The sequence below is a fragment of the Capra hircus genome, chromosome 3 (genome assembly GCF_001704415.2).
Source record: "Capra hircus breed San Clemente chromosome 3, ASM170441v1, whole genome shotgun sequence".
Lineage (NCBI taxonomy): Eukaryota > Metazoa > Chordata > Mammalia > Artiodactyla > Bovidae > Capra > Capra hircus.
The window spans coordinates 16,443,667-16,464,611 of NC_030810.1; the positions used below are offsets into that span (position 1 = coordinate 16,443,667).

At 45.9% G+C, this 20,945-nt stretch overlaps 1 protein-coding gene and 1 non-coding gene across 3 annotated transcripts in view; one reads left to right on the plus strand and one right to left on the minus strand.

Moving 5' to 3' along the window:
- HIVEP3 (human immunodeficiency virus type I enhancer binding protein 3) overlaps nucleotides 1–20,945 on the minus strand; it is a 515,954-nt gene that overhangs the window by 300,085 nt on the left and 194,924 nt on the right. The gene's annotated exons all lie outside the window — the stretch shown is intronic.
- TRNAC-GCA lies at nucleotides 19,645–19,716 on the plus strand. The gene has a single exon. It is a non-coding gene; the product is annotated as a tRNA-Cys (tRNA).

A 20,945-nucleotide genomic window follows, 5' to 3' on the forward strand; every position in this document is an offset into this window, starting at 1 on the left:
CGTGGTGGTGGTGGTAATGAAATGAGTGAAGGTGGTCAAAAAAATACAAACTTCCAGTTATGAGATGAATAAATCCTGAGAATGCAATGTACAGCCTGGTGACTACAGTTAACAATACTCTATTGTTTATTTGAAAGTTGCGGAGAGTAGACATAAAGGTTCTCCACACAAGGGAAAAAATTGTAACTAACTGCTGTCTAAACTTATTGTGATAATTACTTCACAGTGTATACATATAACATTTGTTTTGTAGGCCTAAAACAAATATAATATTATATGTTAACTATATCAGCTAAAAAATTCCAGCCATGGTCAGCTGAAATTTAAAAAAAATTTAATAAAAGAAATGCCAAAAAAGGAGAGCCTCAGGGGCCAGAGGAACAATATGAAAAGATTTACGTATATGTATTTGGAGTCCAGGAAGGATAGAAGTGAAATAATCAGGGTGGGAGAAACAGTTTGAAAAAATATTGGCTTAAACGTTCCCAAATTTTGTAAAAGACAACATTTTGGACTTAAGAACCTCAGGCAGAACTCCAGATAGGTAGAATATGAAGAAAATGATGCCTCGTTGTGTCATAGAACAACTGCTGAAAACCAAAGATAGAAAATCTTATAAGGAGCCAGAGAAAAAATGGCACATCTCATACAGAGGGTCACACTTCAAATTCCAGGTAACTGTTCATTAGAAAAAAGTGAAATGGCAGCCAGATAATGGAACAGCATCCTTAAAATACTAAAAAAAAAAAAAAAAAAAAAAATTAAACTCAGAACTCTGTATCAAGTGAAAATATCCTTTTAGAATGAAAATTACCCAAACACGCTATGTTAAGTAAAAGAAGCCAGCCCAGACAGCATGTACTGTATGCACCCATTTAAACAAAATACCCATAAAGGCAGATTTATAGAGCCAGAAAGTAGGTTAGTGGTTGCCGAGAGCTGGGGGTAGGAACAAAGATGAACCGCAAATGGACAGGAGGGGTGTTCCAGGGGGCGGGGTAGGGAGGAAATGCTCCCTGACCTGGAGACTTGGCCATCTCCCCAATCTCTCCCTACAATGTGTTTCCAGAGCACCTTGTCCATTTCCCACAGTCACACTCAGTGGGTACTATAATCATGTTTAATATCAACACAATTCATGAAGACAGGCTCTGGCTCCAAATCATTTTTCTTGGTATCCCCTGAGCCCCACACAGTGCTTGGAGCTCCATACATACTTGATGAATGGAATTAAGTTTCTCATTTCCTATTGCCTTTCCTGGTGGCTCAGTGGTACAGAATCCGCTTTCAATGCAGGAGAGCAAGAGATGTGGGTTCAATCCCCTGGAGGAGGAAATGGCAACCCACTCCAGTATTCTTCTTGCAGGTAAAATTCCACGGACAGAGGAGCCTGCTGGGGTCCACGGGGTCGCAAAGAGTCGGATACAATGGAGCAACTGAGCAGCAGCGGCAGCAGGGCAGACAGCGGCATTTCCTGTCGACGAGCCCTTTCCACACACCGTGGGCCCTGGGTTCTCCTCTGCGTGGCCTCTCTCTCTATGGGGCTTCTTTTCCTCCAGGGCCTTTCTCTCTAGCAAGAGAGCCTGGATTTCTTCACCTTGCGGTTGAGTTCTGAGAAAACAAAGGTAGAAGTTGCCGGGCCTCACTTCTACCGCATCCAATTGAGCAAAGCAAGTCAAAAGGCCAGTCCAGATTCATAGGACTGGCTTCTGGACGGGAGGAACAGTGGGTACACAGGGGCTGGGAGAAAGTGCAGACAGCCAGCTAGAATTAGTGCCGGCCTTCTGCTCATACTTCTTGCTAATTCCTTAGAGATTACGTCCCATCCTTTGCATGGGACAAAGAAAATAATGGTGTGGTTAGAGGTTCACCTGGCCTAGGCCTTAGGATGTTAATATTAACTGGAGGAGGGGCCTCCAAGAAGGCTGCTCTGCATTTTTCTGCTACACCACCAGAGGCCCCATATTTGGGAGTAACAGTGGGGTTTTCTCAAACTTTCCTGCACTTAGTTCTCATCACACAAAACTGCTTTTTGTGGAAGAGGAAGCTCTCCGTCAACCCAAGCATCTTCCTACCGTTTGGTCCACAACTGCTCTGAGCCTGAAAGAGGTCTGCTAATGTTTGCGGAATGCAGTAGAGACTTGCCCTTAGTTCAAGCATTTATATTCTCTTCTTTGCCATTTTCACATCCTTTCGATGCTCTTGTCCAGTTTCACTTTCCCTGATGCTAAGGACTGATTTATGTCCCCCAAATCAATGTGTTAAAACTCTAACCACTGGGACTTCCCTGGTGGTCCAGTGGTTAAGACTTCACCTTTCAGTGCAAGGGGTGAAGGTTCAATCCCTGGTTGGGGAACCAAGATCCCACATACCTTGTGGCCAAAAAAACAAAACATAAAACAGAAGCAATAATGTGACAAATTCAATGAAGACTTAATAAAATGGTCCACCCCCCCCCACACACACACACACAACTCATAAAAAATAAAAACAATCCTAACCCCCAATGGGACCGTACATGGAGATAGGGTCTTTAGGAAGTAATTAAGGTTAAATGAGGTCAGAAGTGCCATCCTTAGTTGTTCAGTCGTGTCTGACTCTTTGCAACCCATGAACTGTAGCCCGCCAGGCTCTTCTGCCCACAGGGATTCTCCAGGCAAGAATACTGGAGTGGGTTGCCATGCCCTCTTCCAGGAGATCTTCACAACTCAGGGATTGAAACCAGGTCTCCATGTTGCAGGTGGATTCTTTACCATCTGAGCCACCAGGGAAACCCAGGTCAGAAGGGTGGGGCCCTAATCAAACAGGACTGGTGGTATTCCTAGAAGAGGAAGTGAAAGAGATCTTTCAGCCTCCCTAATTTTTAGGGAAAAAGTGTCTGCTGTTTAAGCCACCCAGTCTGTGGTATTTTGTTAAGTCAGCTTGAGCAGGCTACAACACTGCCTCAGTGGCTTAAATCTCCTCACAGGGATCCGACAAGACAGGCATCACATCTCACAGATGAGAAATGAGACCTGTTTTAACTGCTGTAAGTTGGCCAAGGTCACCTGATGAGTGACAGGTCAGAACCCAGAACGCCTGGTCCCAAGACTCAAGCGTCACCTTTTTGCCTCTAGTGCGTCTCCTGGTAACTTGTAGTTTAGGGAAGGAGGTGGAGTCCTGGACTTGTGTGGCTGGAGGCTGGTTGCTTCTGGCCCTGCCCTCTGCTGCATTCTACCCTCTTCTTAGGCACAGGCCATCCCAGAGTATTGACCTTGGGGGGACAGAGAGAAGAGGAATTCTGCTTGGGCTGCACATTCCTTCCCAGCCTTTGGGGAGGGCAACAAAGAAGCCCAATTAGCACGGAGTATGTAAGTGGGCGGGGAGACAGCGGCTTTTGTCTTCCCTTCTGGGGAAGTACACACACAGCTTCTTTCTAGGTCCTGGTCATTCCAAGAGGGCGCTAGGACATCAGCATACACACTCATGTCAGTGATTCAAAAGCCCTGGAACCAAATATTTTTAAAATCCATTTATTTCTCTCTTGGCACATAAAAGTCTGGTTACTTGCTATTTCAAAGTAGGCAGCAGAAGCAAAGAAGCTGGTTTGTGAGCTCTAGTGACAGATTTAATCTTCAGTAAAAACCACCATTGTATAAGACTTTTCAGTATTCGGGGCATGTTTATACCAATTGAGCTTTATGCTCCCATCAGGCATGAGTAGGGTGAGTATTTGAGTATTATGATCCCCATTTCATAGGTAAGGAAATGAATACATAGGAAGTAAGAAGCTATTAATAGCCCAAGAAAGCACCAAGAATCCACCCCAGAGCCTCTCATTCAGAGTGCAACACTCTTTCTATCTCAGAAGGCTCTAACATCGAGATGGTCATCACCTGTTTCCTAACTACTTCAAACAGAAATCTCTATTACTTTCCACTAATCATCATCTTGCTTTATCGAAGCTACCACCCACCATCTTGTAACTTAATCATCAGTTCAGTTCAGTTTAGTCACTCAGTTGTGTCTGACTCTTTGCCACCCAATTGACTGCCGCACCCCAGGCTTCCTTGTCCATCACCAACTCTCAGAGCTTGCTCAAACTCATGGCCATCGAGTAGGTAATGCCATTCAACCATCTCATCCTCTGTCATCCTCTTCTCCTCCTGTCCTCAATCTTCCCCAGCATTAGGGTCTTTTCCAGTGAGTTAGTTCTTCACATAAGGTGGCCAAAGTATTGGAGCTTCAGCTTCAGCATCAGTCCTTCCAATGAATATTCAGGACTGATTTCCTTTAGGATGGACTGGTTTGATCTCCTTGCTGCCCAAGGGGCTCTCAAGAGTCTTCTCCAACACCACAGTTCAAAAGCATCAATTCTTTGGCACTCAGATTTCTTTACAGTCCAACTCTCACAACCATACATGACTACTGGAAAAACCATAGCTTTGACTAGATGGACCCTTGTCAGCAAAGTGATGTCTCTGCTTTTTAATATGCTGTCTAGGGTGGCCATAGCTTTATTTCCAAGGAACAGAGCAAGTATCTTTTAATTTCATGGCTGCATTCACCATCTGCAGTGATTTTGGAGCCCAAGAAAATTAAGTCTGTCAGTGTTTCCATTGTTTCCCAATCTATTTGCTATGAAGTGATGGGATCGGATGCCATGATCTTAGCTTTTTTGAATGTTGAGTTTTACACCAGATTTTTCACTCTCCTCTTTTACTTTCATCAAGAGGCTCCTCAACTCCTCTTTACTTTCTGCCATAAGGGTGGTGATATCTGTGTATCTGAGGTCATTGGTATTTCTCCTGGCAATCTTGGTTCCAGCTTAAGCTTCATTCAAACTGACATTTTGCATGATGGACTGTGCATATAAGTTAAATAAGCAGGATGACAATATATAGCCTTGACCTATTCCTTTCCCAGTTTGGAACCAGTTCATTGTTCCATGTCCAGTTTTAATTAACAATTAAAACTTGATGTGCATACAGATTTCTCAGGAGCCAGGTAAGGTTGTCTAGTATTCCCATCTCTTGAAGAATTTTCCAGTTTGTTGTGACCCACACAGTCAAAGGCTTTGGCATAGTCAATAAAGGAAAAGTAATACCCCTTTTCAGTTAAGGCCAGGATCACACAGCTAATGTTATAAGTGGCCTAGACTCCAGTCCTGCCATTTTTCCATGCAATCCACACAACCCACCTTCCAATTAACCTCAACAACCCCAAACCTTCATTAAAAATCCTCTCATACCTGAGCAAAGTCACTCGGTCATGTCCAACTCTTTGCGACCCCATAGACTGTAGCCTACCAGGCTCCTCCATCCATGGGATATTATCAGGCAAGAATACTGGAGTGGGTTGCCATTTCTTTCTCCAGGAGATCTTCCCGACCTAGGGATTGAACCCAGGTCTCCCGCATTGTAGGCAGACACTTAACCACCAGGGAAGTCCATTCACACCTAACCAACTAGAAAAGACCTTTTGCACCAGTCTATATTGTTTGTGACAAGCTAGTCCTTCTCATGAACATGAGGAACAGTAACTCGAGTTAACGTGTATTGGTGATCACCAGATTCTGTGTCCCCTGTTTCAAATGCTTGATATGTAATAACATTTAAATCTCACTACTTTTGATGTGACCTCCAGAGACCCCTTGGTCCCATTGCGGTTTCACCTTCCTGAAACCCTAAAAGAGTGATGGACTGTAATGTGAATGATTCACCCTTGTCATGCAGTGCACAGCCTGTACAACTGAACACGATTGCCCTGCTGGCCTATGCCAGTTACCCTCCTTGCTCTGGTATAGGGCTTACTCTAGGCCTTCTCTCTCACAAATAAGGCTGCTTCCCTTCTTTCCCAGTCTGTGAGCCATCTGCATATTTTATCATTCATTAATAAATATTTTGTAAAAGCTTTATTTCTCTTTTGCAGTTGCTTTCCCAGGAGTCACCATCACAGCAACGAGGGTACACTCCCCCTGGGAAAGAATGAATGAGGACTTTAGGGACTTAAGAAAACAGGAGATTCTAAACAGAGTACATGGCCTTGGATGTGTAGCAACGCTTATTCAGTATGTGTGCAAGGGTATGAGATGTCCTAGACTTTTAAGGAACATGGAATTACAGTATGATTTATCTCACACAATAATTAGGCTGAGCATTAGAGAAGATAAAGGGAGAAGGGTACAAGGAGAGGGACTTCACTATTCATGTGACATTCAAAACCATTCAACACCAAAGAAAACACTGCCTAGTTCATACCACTGTCTACATTTTACAGAGGAGGAAACGTAACTTCAAAAATGGCTTATCCTTCAAAACCCAGCTCAGCGGTGTGAACTGATACAACCTTTCTGTTTGGCAACAAATAGCAGGAGTCGTATTTTCCTTTTGATGCAGTAATATACTCCTTGCAATTTACTCCAATAAAATAATGAGACTGGCCTAAATATGTAGAGGGAAATTCATTACAACATTAATCACTGATATTGTTATTAACTATAATTGAGAATGGCAAAAAATAAGGAACATCTTAAATGACCACTGGGGAAATGGCCAAGTAAATTACGGTGGATCCAAATAATAGGATATCATGCGGTCACTAACACTCAGATTTTCAAGATGATTGTGACATGGGAAAATGTTTGTGATATAAGAATCTAAAACTATATATAGTAAAAAGTTATTTAAAAGTATATGTGTGGATACACACCAGAAACAGTAGAAAGAAATGCACCAAAACATTAATAGCAGCTGTCACTAGGTGGTAAGACAATGTATTTCTTCTGTATTCATGTGCATTCTTTTCAAGTATTCTATAGTGAATACGTATCACTTTAGCAAGGAGAAGTGTCACCAGCGAAGGTGCCCCAAAGCTCAGGTGCTGCCGACAACAGATTAGGGAATTCTTCCTGAAATAGGCAAGAGACATAAGCCCGGATGGATGGAGAAGTGCTTTCTTGTCTCAGACAAAGTCCACATGACATTCAGCTTTTCCACCAGCTTTTTAAAAAAGTATTTTCTTTATTATTTATTTGGCTACCCCAGGTCTTAGTTGCCACATGTGATCTCTAATCTTCATTGCAGCACATGGGGTCTTTTCAGCTGCACATGCAAACTCTTAGTTGTGGCATCTAGCTCCACGACCAGGGATTAAACCCAGGCTCCCTGCGCTGGGAGTGTGGTCTTAACCACTGGACCGCGAGGGAAGTCCCCCACTAGCTTTTTGACCAGGAGCACTTCACTGCATGTCCTCACTGACAACACCTAAAACCTAAGAACAACTCGATTTTTTTTTCTTCTGAATCAGTGTCCATGCCTTTCCCTCTTGGCTGGCTTTGTGACACCTCTTCCTCGTTGCTGTTGCCAACTTTACCAATTTACCATCACCTGCAAATGAATACCCACTTTTGCCTAATCCTAAACAAGCTTTTTTTTGCATTGTTTCAGGGTACCATACAGGTTCCACATAGGACGTCCAAGACACCACTGGGAAGGTATGGGCTGGGAACAGTGACACAAGGGCTAGCTTGGGCCTGCTCTCCCCTCCCCGACCCAAGCAGAGCAGCCATTATCCATCTTTGGGTGAATACTGGACTTTGTTTGCAAAAGGGACCTGAGAGTGATTGGAGGCTATATACAGGTCTAGATCATTAATAGATCAGTAAACACTCCAGTAATTGAACTATTCCTGTAAAACTATATCACAGTACAGAACATAAGGATGGTTCTTTTCAAGGCTGCACTTAAACCTCATTGATTCTAATTCACTGGACAATGACAGCAAGGCCTACTTTTTCTAAAGGCTTATTGGGGAAAGTGTGTGGGGGGTAGAGGAATGGGTGTGTGTGTGCATGCTCAGTCGTTCAGTCACGTCTGATTCTTTGGGACATCATGGACTATAGCCCGCTAGGCTCCTCTGTCTGTGGAATTTTCCAAGCAAAATACTGCAGTGGGCTGCCATTTCCTCCTCTGGGGGAATCTTCCCAACCCGGGGACTGAATCCACGTCTTCCACACCTCCTGCACTAGCAGGTGGCTTCTTTACCACTGTGCCACCTGGGAAGCCCACGGGGGATGGCAGGTGAGCAAAACGAGGGGGAGGGTGGAGAGGACCAGGAAGGAGAGAGGAGAAAAGAGGGAGGGGACAGGAGGGAAGTCAGGGGCCTAGGAGAGCTTCTTCAAACACTGATACCAAAGAGCACTTTTAAGAAGGTCCATAACTTTTATTTGTAATTTCTCAAAAAGCCATGACTCTGACCTCTCTGCCTTTGTAGGTGCTATTTCCTCTGCCTAGAAAGTCCTTTCTGCACTGGTTCAGCCAGTAAACTGCTCAGACCTCACCTGGCTCAGATCCTACCCCCAACCCCCATCCCCAGCTCCGTGGGGGCCAGCTCCCTGTGCAAACCCCAGTGGAAATGGTCACAGTTGCGAATTAGCTGGATGACCCTCTGCTTGTTCTCCATGCTAGACTGAAGTCTCCTTGAGAACATGAGTCCTCCTTGTCATCTCTGCACTCCAAGCCCAGATCCAGGCCTGACACCTGGCCATACAGCTTTCTTGCAGAGTCAGACAATCCCGGGTTTGAGTATGGGCTCAGTTACTCATTAGGTGCAGGACCTTAGAATGTTGCTTAACCCCCCAGAGCCTCAGTTCCATTACCTATAAAGTGGGTATAATGCCACCCATCAGAGGGTGGTTGGGGGGACTGACTGGCCTCTTCACCTTTATTTATCTCCACAGCACCCATCACCATCTGACAGATGATATATTATCTTGTTTCTTCATTGGCTGCCTTCCCTCACAAGAAGGCAGGGATGTCATGCAACAGGAACTGGCACCTCGTAGGTGCTCCATACATGTCATTGCATGAATGAATGGATTGAATATATACATGGGCAGCCCCTCAAGTAATGCCTGACCCTGTGACCGTACTCACAAAAGAGTGAGAGAGTGTTCTAGCTAATGACCCTCCAGCTCCCCCAGCACAGGCAAACTGTCACCAGAAGAGGGAGGAGGAAGTTGGTGGAGCAATTAGAAGTAACCCACGTAAAATCAGAAGCCTGCACGCCATCAGTGGGAATGCAAAGTGGTATGGCTGCTAAGGAAAACAGTATGTAGTTTCCTCAAAAAAATTAAAAATATAACTACCATATGATCCAGTGATCCTACTTCTGGATATCTATCCTAAAGAATTGAAAACGGGATCTCAAAGAGATATACACATACTCATATTCATTGCAGCATTATCCACAATAGCCAAGAGGCAGAAAGAACCTACATGTTCATCCGTGGATGAATAGATGAGCAAAATGTGATATATACATACAGTGGACTACTAGTTAGCCTTAAAAAAAGAAAACCCTCCCCTATGTGGCAACATGGGTGGACCTTGAGGACATTATGCCAAGGGGCAATAAGCCAGTCACAGAAGGACAAACACTACATGTTCCACTTATATGGGATATCTAAAACAGCCAAACTCATAGATTCAAAGAATGGAATGTTGGTTGCCAGGAACCTGGGAGCGGGCTACAGGGAGTTGTGGTTCCACAGGTGCAAAGCTTCAGTTAAGATGAGTAAGCTCCAGGGATCTGCTGCAGAACACTGTATCTATAGTCAATGATACTCTATAAGACACCAAAAAAGTGTTAAAAGGGTAGACCTCATGTTAAGTGTTCTCACCACATTGAAATAAAATTTAAAAAGTGGTCCCTGAATTAGAACTCTTACAAATCAATAATAAAAAGAACAATAAAGCTTAAAATGGGCAAAACTAAAAAAAAAAAAAAAAGAAGAAGAAGAAGAGCAATAACAGGAGCTGCTCAAAAAAAAGAAGAAAAGAAAGTGATTCCCATAGGAATAGGGCTTCCCTTGTGGTTCAATTAGTAGAGAATCCACGTATAATACAAGAGACTGCCTGCAATGCAGGAGACCCCTGGGTTGGGAAGATCCCCTAGAGAAGGAAATGGCAACCACTCCAGTATTCTTGCCTGGAGAATCCCATGGACAGAAGACTCTGGCAGGCTACAGTCCACAGGGCCATAACGAGTCAGACACGGCTTCGTGACTAAACCACAGGAATAGCATTCTCCAGATCCACAGTTCTTCAGCCACTCCCGTCCAGCCAGTTTGTGTGTCTCAGAAACACTACTGGCCTATATGGTCCTCTCGGCAGTTGTGTTGACTGGAAGTGCAGGAGAAACCGGGCAGCTCCATCCAGACAGCAGTTCTGAAGAGGGAGCCCTCACTAACAGGTGAACCTGCCTGGCCCAACCCAACCATCTGGCAAGACTGCTGAGACCCAAGAGGGGCAGAAGTCCCAGGCTGTAAAGCTAGTGAGAAAGAATGGGAAGAGGGGAGCAAGTGAATGCAGGGGGTGATCTCTACCCAAAACTCACCCTGTCCACATAATGCCCTCCTTGAGATCACACTCCCTTTTCATAAAGCTCTTTCCACTTCACGGAATTCCTCTATATCCCAGACCTCTCACCCCACTGTACATAGCAGGAAAGAATGCTTTTAATTTTTTGAAGTGCACTCTGGACTCTGATAAAGGCAGCTGGCATGTTCTGGAGCTCAGAGGTTTCTCTGGAGGTCAGGGAACCCACTGGGTGGGCATAGACCATGCCCCTCACTGGACTGGGGGACTCCTCAAGGACCCTCATTAATGCTCCATCAGGCCTGCAATCCACAGATGCTCACAAAGGTCTCTGGAAGGAACTGCCTTCATCAGAGCTAATTCTTAACCATACTAGGCACTGACTCTCCTTATTTAGAAGAATTCCTAACTCATATTTTGAAACAATCCAAAGAGCTTTACCAATTTGATGGACTTTTGCCTTTCAACCATTTCCAAAACATGACCATTACTTAAAAGATATAGAATGGCCTTCCCTGGGGAATCCTAGGAAAGGACCATAGACTCTGAAGGCATTTCTGGGAGGTAATTAAGGCAGTGATTCTCCTCCACCTTGTCCAGCATTGGACCAACTGGGAAGACTAAAAAAAAAAAAAAAAAAAAAAAACAGATCCAAAATCTTACTCCCAGAGACTCTGGTGTAGGAAGTCTGGGGCACAGAGTGATTGAAGTATTTTTACTCCCCAGGTGATTCTAATGTGTAGCCACGTTGGGGAACCGCTGCTTAGCACTGGGACTGTAAACACACAAGCTGGGTTCCCCACTCTGGTGGTGTTAGATGCCTATTTGAATGTTATGAATTTTGTAAATTTGCAAAGCCCTCATTGTAGAAGCTGATCAAGAACAGATGACTTGCCCAAGGTCTCAGAGCTAAAAGTGCCAGTTAAGGCTCCTTCAGGGGTATTTGTTCAGCACCTGAGCCCTGGTCAATCTCCTAATCCCCAACCAGGATCCCAGCCACAGTACCAGAGGGTACATCCAGTGCACCCGGGCAATCCAGTCTGTGCATCTGTTTTATCTGACATTCACAGGCTTTTATAAAAGTCTGAATTCATTGGCTCAGAAAGAGATTTTACATTAAAACTCTGGATTTGGGGCCACCACTATGCAGCACCCCCACAAGGCAGAGCTCACCTGTTGCTGGCTTGCTGGTCCCCTCCTTGGACAGCCCCCCTTCAGGCTCTCTGAAGGCTACCCTCTCCCCATCCTGTATGGCCGCTGATCTGACATGTCTGTTCATGTCACATCCACTTTTGTGACCTCTGCTTTATATCATGAATAGAGGTGACGCTTCACAAAATGGGAAGATATCTTAGATATCTCATGATTTCAGGAAAAATCAGTCTTTGCTTTTACCTAAATAAATGGGAATAAGACCCAATACACAGAAATTCAGATTATAATGACAGAAGGAAAATACCACAATGACAGAGTATTTTATCATTCTCAAACTACTTTCATGCACCTTAACGTCCTTGAGTTACAAAAGTCCTTCCCTCTCTCTCTCCATCTAACTCTATTGCTTAACCACGTCCTGAAAACGGTCTGGATGTAAGTCCAGATCAGTGGCCACTAGACAGAACAGAAACCCATGAGCATAGGAAGCGTTGGTCCTATTGCTTCTCAGAATAATCCTCAGAGATGCAGAATTAAAAGAGAAAATATGATTCCAACATATAATAAGGATATCAAGGGGCAGCATGTAATCTCACACATACAGATAGAAACTATGAAATATGTTCGTATACATTCAACAAAAGTCAGAAGGAAATTTGAGGGATCCACATAATTTTAGATTGGTTAATTAGCCTCTTTTAAAAATGTTGCCTTTATGTTCCTATTTTTTTTAAGTGACTCAAGAATCCCTAAATTTCTTGCAATTTTCTCCCATGTAAAATGGAATAACAATGGTATCTGTTGTGCAGAAATATTGAGAGAACTGACAGAGTTAATGCGTATGCAACACTGAGAAGAGCACGAGGACAAAGTAAAGGACTCAACTAATATCTGCAATTATTATCATTATTCAGGTATCTAAGGCAGCATAGCTCTCCCTTTTCTCCTCCCTTTGCCCAAAAGAAGCTAATCAAATGGGTCTATGGAATGCCCATGACTTCTGTCCATTAAGTAAGGGTGAACATGTTCCCATGGGGCACACTTTGGGCAAAGTTCTTGTTGAACCCACAGATTTAAACTTTTAAGTGACTATAGTGTCTATTACAGAAGAAGCATTTGTGTACAATTCACTTGTTGGAAGAGCTACATGGAGGTACTTGTTTAACTCTCTCTCTGTCTACTTTTCTTTCTCCCCACAAAGGCCTATAAACTCCAGGATGGGAAATGTGCCTAATTCCTTTCTGCACCTTCAGCATCCAGCCCCATAGTTGGAAGTCAGTAAACATTGCCAATGTTGAGATACAGAAACGAATATTCAGACAAGGCAGATATAAACCAAGATAAAGATTCTTTATTTTGGTTTGTGGGACAGTCTTGCCAGCAGTAAGTCTTGGTGCCTGAGTGACAGGCTGTGACACTGCTCAGATGCCCCTTAAAGATAAAGGTACTCATTCTCCCAGATGCCAGGAGTGTTGCCAGCTGACAGCTCACAGTTGAATCCCTCCCTAGGAACTGCCTTTACCAAAGGGAACTGCATTACCTAAAATGACCCACCACAACCCTCCCCACGAGCAGCCTGAATCCAGTGACCGGTCAGTTGCACAGGGACAAAGCCTGGCCCCTTGGCCTCCACATGGACCAACTCTGTGAAGTTCCGTTTCAGCTCCAGAACGAACTGTATAGAATAGACCTTTGTTGCAACTGCATCACAGTCTACCTTTTCCCTTGGCCTAACCCTGCTCCCTCCCTCCCAGCAAGCCTTCTGCACACAGATCTCCATCTCCAAGTCTGTTTCCTGGGGAGCATGGCCTGTGACAGTTGGTACCAGGGTTAAGAGCTCGGAGGTGGGAGCAGGCTGGCCCTTCCAGGAAGTTTCTCATCCCCATACTCGCACGACTGACTGCCTCACTTTATTCATGGTCATCTCAGATGCACCACCTCAGAAAGACTTCTCTAACATCCTGTCTAATGCTTCCCCACCTGTATCAACTGTTAGCACATTATCCCACTTTATCTCCTCTACAGTCATCACATCTGAAACTGCCTTGTTCTTACTCTTTGCTTTCTTACTTGGTCGTGGTCTTTCCCCTGCTCTCCTGCCAGATGTAAGCTCCAGAGGACAGAAACCTTGCTAGGCTGCTCACCAGTACATGCCCAGCTTCTAAACTATACCCAGCACAATGTAAATGCTTAATAAATATTTGCTGTGTGAATGAATGAATGAATGAGAAGATGTATACACATTCACAGTGGAAAGCACTGGGCTGAGAATGAGCAGCCCTTACCTCTAGCTCTGCTTCTGCCATTAACCACGTGTGTGACTTCAGTCAAGTGCCTTGACCTCCCTGAAACCCAACAGTCTCATCTGTAGAATGAGCTGGCCGAATGTGGTAATCACTAGGGGTTCTGGCAGCTCTAGCATGCTATAATTTTATATGATCATGCAACTTGGAATTACTCTGTCTATAAACTACATGGAAATCATAGAATGTTTTAGCTGGAAAGGAGCTTCCCAGAGCATTTCACCATATCCGATGACTGCTGCTGCTGCCGCCGCTAAGTCACTTCAGTCGTGTCCGACTCTGTGCGACCCCATAGACGGCAGCCCACCAGGCTCTGCCATCCCTGGGATTCTCCAGGCAAGAACACTGGAGTGGGTTGCCATTTCCTGTGCTTTCAAATACCAATTTCATGATTTTATAAGTGCTAGAGAAACTTCCATGGGAGACTCTGCATTAAACAATATACTTAACATACGGGTCATCAAAGCATTAAACACCAGGAAATAACTATTTTCCTCTTTCCATAAACACCAGGAGAGAAGTGTGAAGTCTCTTTTTCAAGTCCTATGAGGTAATGGCAAAAAGAAAGCAGTGCAGGAGGCTGCCTGAGAGCCAGTGGGACTCTGTGCTCACATGAAGCCCTAGGAGTAGCGCCTGGCCTGGAGCAAGCCCTCAAGGGATGCTGGCTCTCATAGGCTAGTTCTTTGAAGGCAAACAACAGTCATTTTGAGGCAGGGACTCTTATTAGGCATCCTGGAGTTACAGAGACTGAAGCACAGCCATCCATGTCATACAGCCTGTAAGCAGTGGAGTCAGGGTTTGAACCTGGACACTCTGGTCCAGAGCTTTGCCATTTAGCCCCAGAACAATATTGTCAGCCACAGGAGGCTTCTTCTCTTTTTTAAAGACAGGAATCCTGGCCTGGGGATAAGCTACTACCTGACTCTCAACTAGGGGTAATGGGTCTGTTCTAGAGACAACTTTCTCAAACATTTATGTGCACACGAATCAGCTGAGTGATCTCAAAAGGAAGGTTCCGATTCAGAAGATTTGGGGACTGAGACCTGCATTCCTAACTGTTTCCAGGTGCCCCTCATGCCACTGCCACCAGACTTTGAGTAGCAAAGGTGTAGAAGAAGGAACTCCTTCCAAAAGTCAGAGACTAGCTTCTGGCCCAGCCCGGGCAAACCCTGGTGATGAGACCAGAGCCAGGAAGCACCTCACCTCTCCGGGACTCAGAATCCTTGCCTACAATGTAGAGATGAACTCACCTTTGCACCCACAGCCCAAGATGCTCCTCGTGCCCAAAGCATAGGGTATGTTTGTGTGTGTGTGTGCGTGTGCGTGTAAGCACATCATAAACCAGAAAACTCCTAAGAATAAGCTGGGGGCAGGAATGTGCTTGCCTACTAGTCTCTAGTCCCCTAGGACACAGGTCCTTGAGGGGTCACCAGCAGAGTGCCTGGCACATAGTACGCAATTAGTGTTCAATCAGAGAGCCAAGCACTTTAAGAGATTATCTAATTTAATCTCCCCAGCCATCTTTGATGCCCATTTTACAGATAAGGAAACAGACATTACTGACTACACCCCAAACCATCCATGCTATCAAATGCTGAATCCTGGATTCAAACTGAGGTCTGCCTGGTTCTTATACCAAGGCTGTTTACACCCTCACTCCTATTACTCCTTTAGCTGAGAGGCTTGGCTGAGCCTTCCCAATGGACCCAGATTTTACTTCTGCACCTAAGTCAGTCAGATTTTACTTCTGCCGTCTAAGTCACTTGGTCACATAGAACAAACGAGGACCCGAAACGGTGGGCTCTGACCTGGGGACAGATCCTACAAATACAAGTTGAGGCTTTTCATTTTAGGGGTTGGAGAAGGCATAGAACAATTATCTGGTTAAAATAAACTCTTTCAGTATTCTGCAATGAGAAACCAAGTTAAAGGCTTCTTATTATCAGGGACCCCAAAAGCCAATGTCCAGACTGTGAGAGTTTAACAAGTTAAAAGGTTAAAAGGAGCAAATGCTTGAAACAGTTGTTCTTAATGTGGGGTCCATCAGGGTCTCCCAATGGCCCCACTGTCCACAATATTTGTCCTTGACACTGATATAAAGCTCTGGCCCTGGCAGGAAATGAAGAGGTCGCTGAGTCCAGCTTCCCACACAAGACAATGCCACAAGGGAGGATGGTTTTGAGGCCAATCGTCCACTAACCAAATATATTTGAGGCCCAGCGGCTTAAGGAAGGAAGAAAGTAATATGAGAGGATGACATTATCCTTATTTTGTGTGTGTGTGAAAGTGAAAGTCATTTAGTCATGTCCGACTTTGTGACCCCAAAGACTGGAGCTCACCAGGCTCATCTGTCTATGGAAATCTCCAGGCAAGAATACTGGAGTGGGCAGCCATTCCCATCCTTATCTTAGAGGCAGGGAATGGATGCTCGGAGAGGCTAAGGAGTTTAGTCCAAAGCACAAAGGGATGAATGGCAGAGATGAGACTTGAATCCAGGGCCACATGACTCCAAAGCCTATGTCCTTTCCTCTGTCTCCCTCTATCTGTAAAAGGGCAGTAAGACCCCGGAGCCCAGGAAGGAGCTGGGCGGGGCTCTAGAGGCTCCCCCAAACATGGCAGGCTTCAAGTATGATGGTGACCAGTACCTCGCCTGTGGCCGCAGTGAAAAGCTGCTTCCGCTTCCATGACTCCTTCTGCTGGGGCCCCCAGCGCCTACGGACAACGACTAAACCCAAGAGAGCAGTCCAAGACCCGAGGAACCCTCAGAGAAAACTACTTCAGAGGAGATGCTGCCGAACCCACTCAGCATGGGAGCCTCCAGCGCATGCACCAGTGGGGCAGTAAGCCCCAGCTGGGGACATGACATCAGGAGCGGGAAGCGGTGCTCTCACCCAGAAAGAACCCTGATCCCAGGGGGCTGCTGTCCTCTGTGGCAGAGGTGTGGCCAGCAGGCCCGGCACAGTCACAGAATAAGAAAGGTCAAGAGGCTGGAAGGTCACGAGACCAGCTGACCCTGCTCCTCTGGGCCTTACATGGAGTGAAAGGTGAAAGCTGCTCAGTCGTGCCAACTCTCTGTCCATGGTATTCTCCAGGCTAGAATACTGGAGTGGATAGCCATTCCCTTCTTCATGCGATCTTCTTCTTCCCAATCCAGGGATCAAACCCAGGTCTCCCACACTGCTGACAGATTCTTTATCATCTGAGCCACCAGGGAAGCCCAAGAATACTGGAGTGGGTAGCCTATCCCTTCTCCAGGGGATCTTCTGGATCCAGGAATTGAACCAGGGTCTTCTGCATTGCAGGCTGATTCTTTATCAGCTGAGCCCTAGGACCTTACACAACACGTCCCCTCATTTAACCCTCCTCACAAATGGGTCGGAAAAGCCTGAAGCCATGGAGGACAGGCTGAGTGGTGGCCATCTGGGAGCCCTGTCGGCCTTCTAATATTATCAGAACCTCTCTTGTTCTACCTAGAACCAACTGCTCCTTGCTCAGCTCTCAGCAGAGCTGGGGACTCTTCACCAACACCCCCACTGCCCTGCTCGGAACCAACAGCTCCCTGGCCCCTTCCCCAGGGTGCCTTGTCATTGCCTTTGTTCTGTGGGCTCTGTGCCCGTTACCCATTTACCCTATTAAATACAGAGAATGAAACGCAGCTTTCATCAGCACCTAGTGTATTCAGTCTCTGGCACAACAAGTGCTCAGTAAATGCTGGCTCAATGACAGCAACAGTGTGAAGAGTCTGACTCAGGAGAACTCTGGGGAAGAAACAGTTCTCCAGCCTTATCAGCACGAGACGATGCTGGAGCTCCTTCACAAAGCCAGGCTAGAATTCTCCTGGGGGCATGCACCGATCCATTAAGTACTTACTGATCATCTGCTATGAGCAGGCATTACGTGGGGATGTGCAGCCTACAAAACAGACACTAGTCCTTGTCTTCATGGCCCTTACATTCCAGCGGAAGAGATAGACAAAGATGTTATATAGTGTCAGGTAGTAACGAATGCTCTAAAAAAATAATAAGGGAAGGTAATAATGGTAATAAAGTGACAGTGTGGCTCAGATGGTAAAGAATCCATTTGCAATGCAGGAAACCAGGGTTCAGTCCCTGGGTCGGGAAGATCCCCTGGAGGAGGGCATGGCAACCCACTCTAGTGTTCTTGCCTGGAGAATCCCCATGGACAGAGGAACCTGGCGGGCTTCAGTCCATGGGGTTGCAAAGCGTCAGACACTACTGAGTGACCATGCACACATGAGAATAAAGAGTTTTAAGGAATGCTATTTGAAGTGGGATAGCCAGAGAAGGTATTCCAGACAGAGAGAAGAGCAAGTGCAAAGGGCCCTGAGCTGAGAATGCTCTTGGAGCCAGAAAGCAGTGATAAAAGTTGAAGGGCTGGGAAGTGAAGCTGGCGCAACATGCAGGATTATACTTGCCCTAGTAAGATCTCTGGATTTTACTCTAAGCACCATGGGAGATACTGGAGAACCCTGAGCACAGCATTGATGCTATCCGATCCACATGGTTTGGGGACCAGAATAACTGATCTCCTGTGTGAGCTCCAAGGACATCTAGAGACGTTAGAGGAACCCTCGTACAGAAAGCAATTTGTTTTGAAAATAAATTGTCACAGTCTGCTTAGGCTGTCATAACGAAACATGACAGACTGGGTGGCTTAAACAACAGAAATTAATTTTTCATGGTTCTGGATGTGGGAAGGTCCAAGATCAAGGTGCCAGCCAATTTTGTTTCTGGTGAGAGCAGATGGTGACCTTCTCACAGTGTCCTCACACGGCCTGTCCTCAGTGCATGCACTCCAGGGGGTGAGCGAGAGGGAAAGCAACCTCTCTGGTATTTCTCAAGGATGCTAATCCTATCAGATCAGGGCCCCACCCTTAGGACCTCATTTAACCATAATTACCTCCTAAAGATCCCACTTCCAATACAGTCACAATGGGAGCTGAGGAGTACACAGTTCAGCCCGTGGTAACTGTACTCCTAAAGAACTAGAGGGAAAAAAACCCTTTCTGCTCCTTCATGGTTAGCTTCAGAAGAGCTGATGAAGAAAATCAATGCTAAAGCCAGAATCAGCCAAATACAGGGAGAAAGGAAGCAGATCTCTGCAGTAACCCTAGGGCAGAAGTTCTCTACCTTGGGGTGGTTCTAATTCAGAAGCACAGACGGGGCCCAGGGAAAGTACATGTTAACAAGCATCCTCAATGGACTGATGGATGGTGGATGATGACAACTCTCCCTGGGCCACGCTAAGAAGCAGCACCAATAATAAAGTTAATTCCAAGTCCCTAGAGACAGAGTATGCAAATAAAAGGTGATTTTGTGTCCCTCATACTTTCAACAAAAATGCTTTAACCCAACCTGCCATGTTAACTGCTCCTCATCCACCTGACACTTGTCTCTCTAGATTGTATGATGTTTGTATATAGGATAATCCATGAACCAGTGAGCCTACAAACACTGGTGCCTACATGTCCTCACAGGGCCATAGCTGGACCTTGGCATCTATGCTGCCATGTTTCATGTACCATAATCCTCTCCCCAGGACTAGGCCAAGAATATGTGGAGAAGCTATAGACAATGACCTTCAGGAGAAATTCAAGGACTCCAGCTGCCTGAGCCCTCTGCCCTGCAGACGTGCCCTATGGTACACCAGCCAATCCAAGTAGATGCTCCCAGGAGCCATCATGTAGAGATGTACTGGTTTGGAGAGCTGCTGATGGCCCTGGGTGATGAGGAACATGCTGTAATTCTCCTTGGTGCTCAAGGGGCAGCTGCCAGGATGTTTTCAGTAAACCTCACCATCATGAGGCTTCCCTGGTGGCTCAGACGGTAAAGCGTCTGCCTGCAATGCGGAAGACCCAGGTTCGATTCCTGGGTCGGGAAGATCCCCTGGAGAAGGAAATGGCAATCCACTCCAGCACTCTTGCCTAGAAAATCCCATGGACGGAGGAGCCTGACAGGCTACAATCCATGGGGTCACAAAGAGTTGGACACGACTGAGCGACTTCACATTCATCTTTCACCATCGTTACAACTAACCCCATCAACAAGACAATCTGAGTGTGTTCTCTGTTCTCTGCAGCAAGAATGAGCCTAAGAACCAAGACCAGTGAAACTGGTGGCGTAGACTCCCACACCACTGCAAACTTACTGAGTCTCAGCTGATCCTCACCCTCCTCCTGTGCTGTGCCCTGATGGCAACTCGAAAGATCCAGAAGAATGTGACCAGGTCCCTGGGGTCAGCTGTGGTAGGATGTGACTGACATACCTAGGAGGTCACCCTGGCTTCTTTCATTTCCACTCCACCCACGTTCAGACTACCAGGAAAGCCCTGATGGCCTTACTTCCAAAGTATCCTCAAACCGACACCGCTTTCCATTCCCACTGCCAAAGCCCTATCACACAATCACCACTTGCCTGGACTACTCCAGTAGCATAGCATGTTCTCCTTTTTTCTACTCTTGCTCCTCTGAAACCCATCCCCACGTGGCAGATCATGTCCCTCATCTACTTAGAAACTTCCAGGGGCTTCCCAATACCAACTCCTGAGCCCAGCCTACAAGAACCCCAGGATCTCACCCTTGCCCATCTCTTTGACCTCTTCATTCAGGTCTTCCCTCAAATGTCCCCTCCTCCGAGGAGCATGCCCTGACCACTCTAGCTAAAGCAGCCCCTCAGTCACTTAGTCACACTTTGCTTTTCCATCTTCCTCAAAGCACCTGTCAGCAGCTGACAAGCCGGATTCACTTTTTCTGTGTTTAGTGCCTGTCTCCCATTCTACAATATAAAGCATGCTGGTTTTCTTACTGCTGAGTCACCGGCCCTGGAACAGGGCCTGATGCCTCAGAAGGTACTCAGTGAGGGTTTGTTACTGCCTTACTGGTATTGACCAAACATCTCACCACCTCTGGGGGTTATGAGTGGCCTTCATCACTCTGTCTTATTCAGTTCTCTGGGTCATGACAGCTTCCACTCAGGGGTGGCTCCATTGGCTCTGCAGCACCCAAACCAAGCCTTAATGCCTCTGGTACAGATTGCTGCAGAACAAAATGATCAGGTTTTGCTTCCAGGGAATGAAAGGCCATCAGGATTCAGCTCCTTTGACACAGATG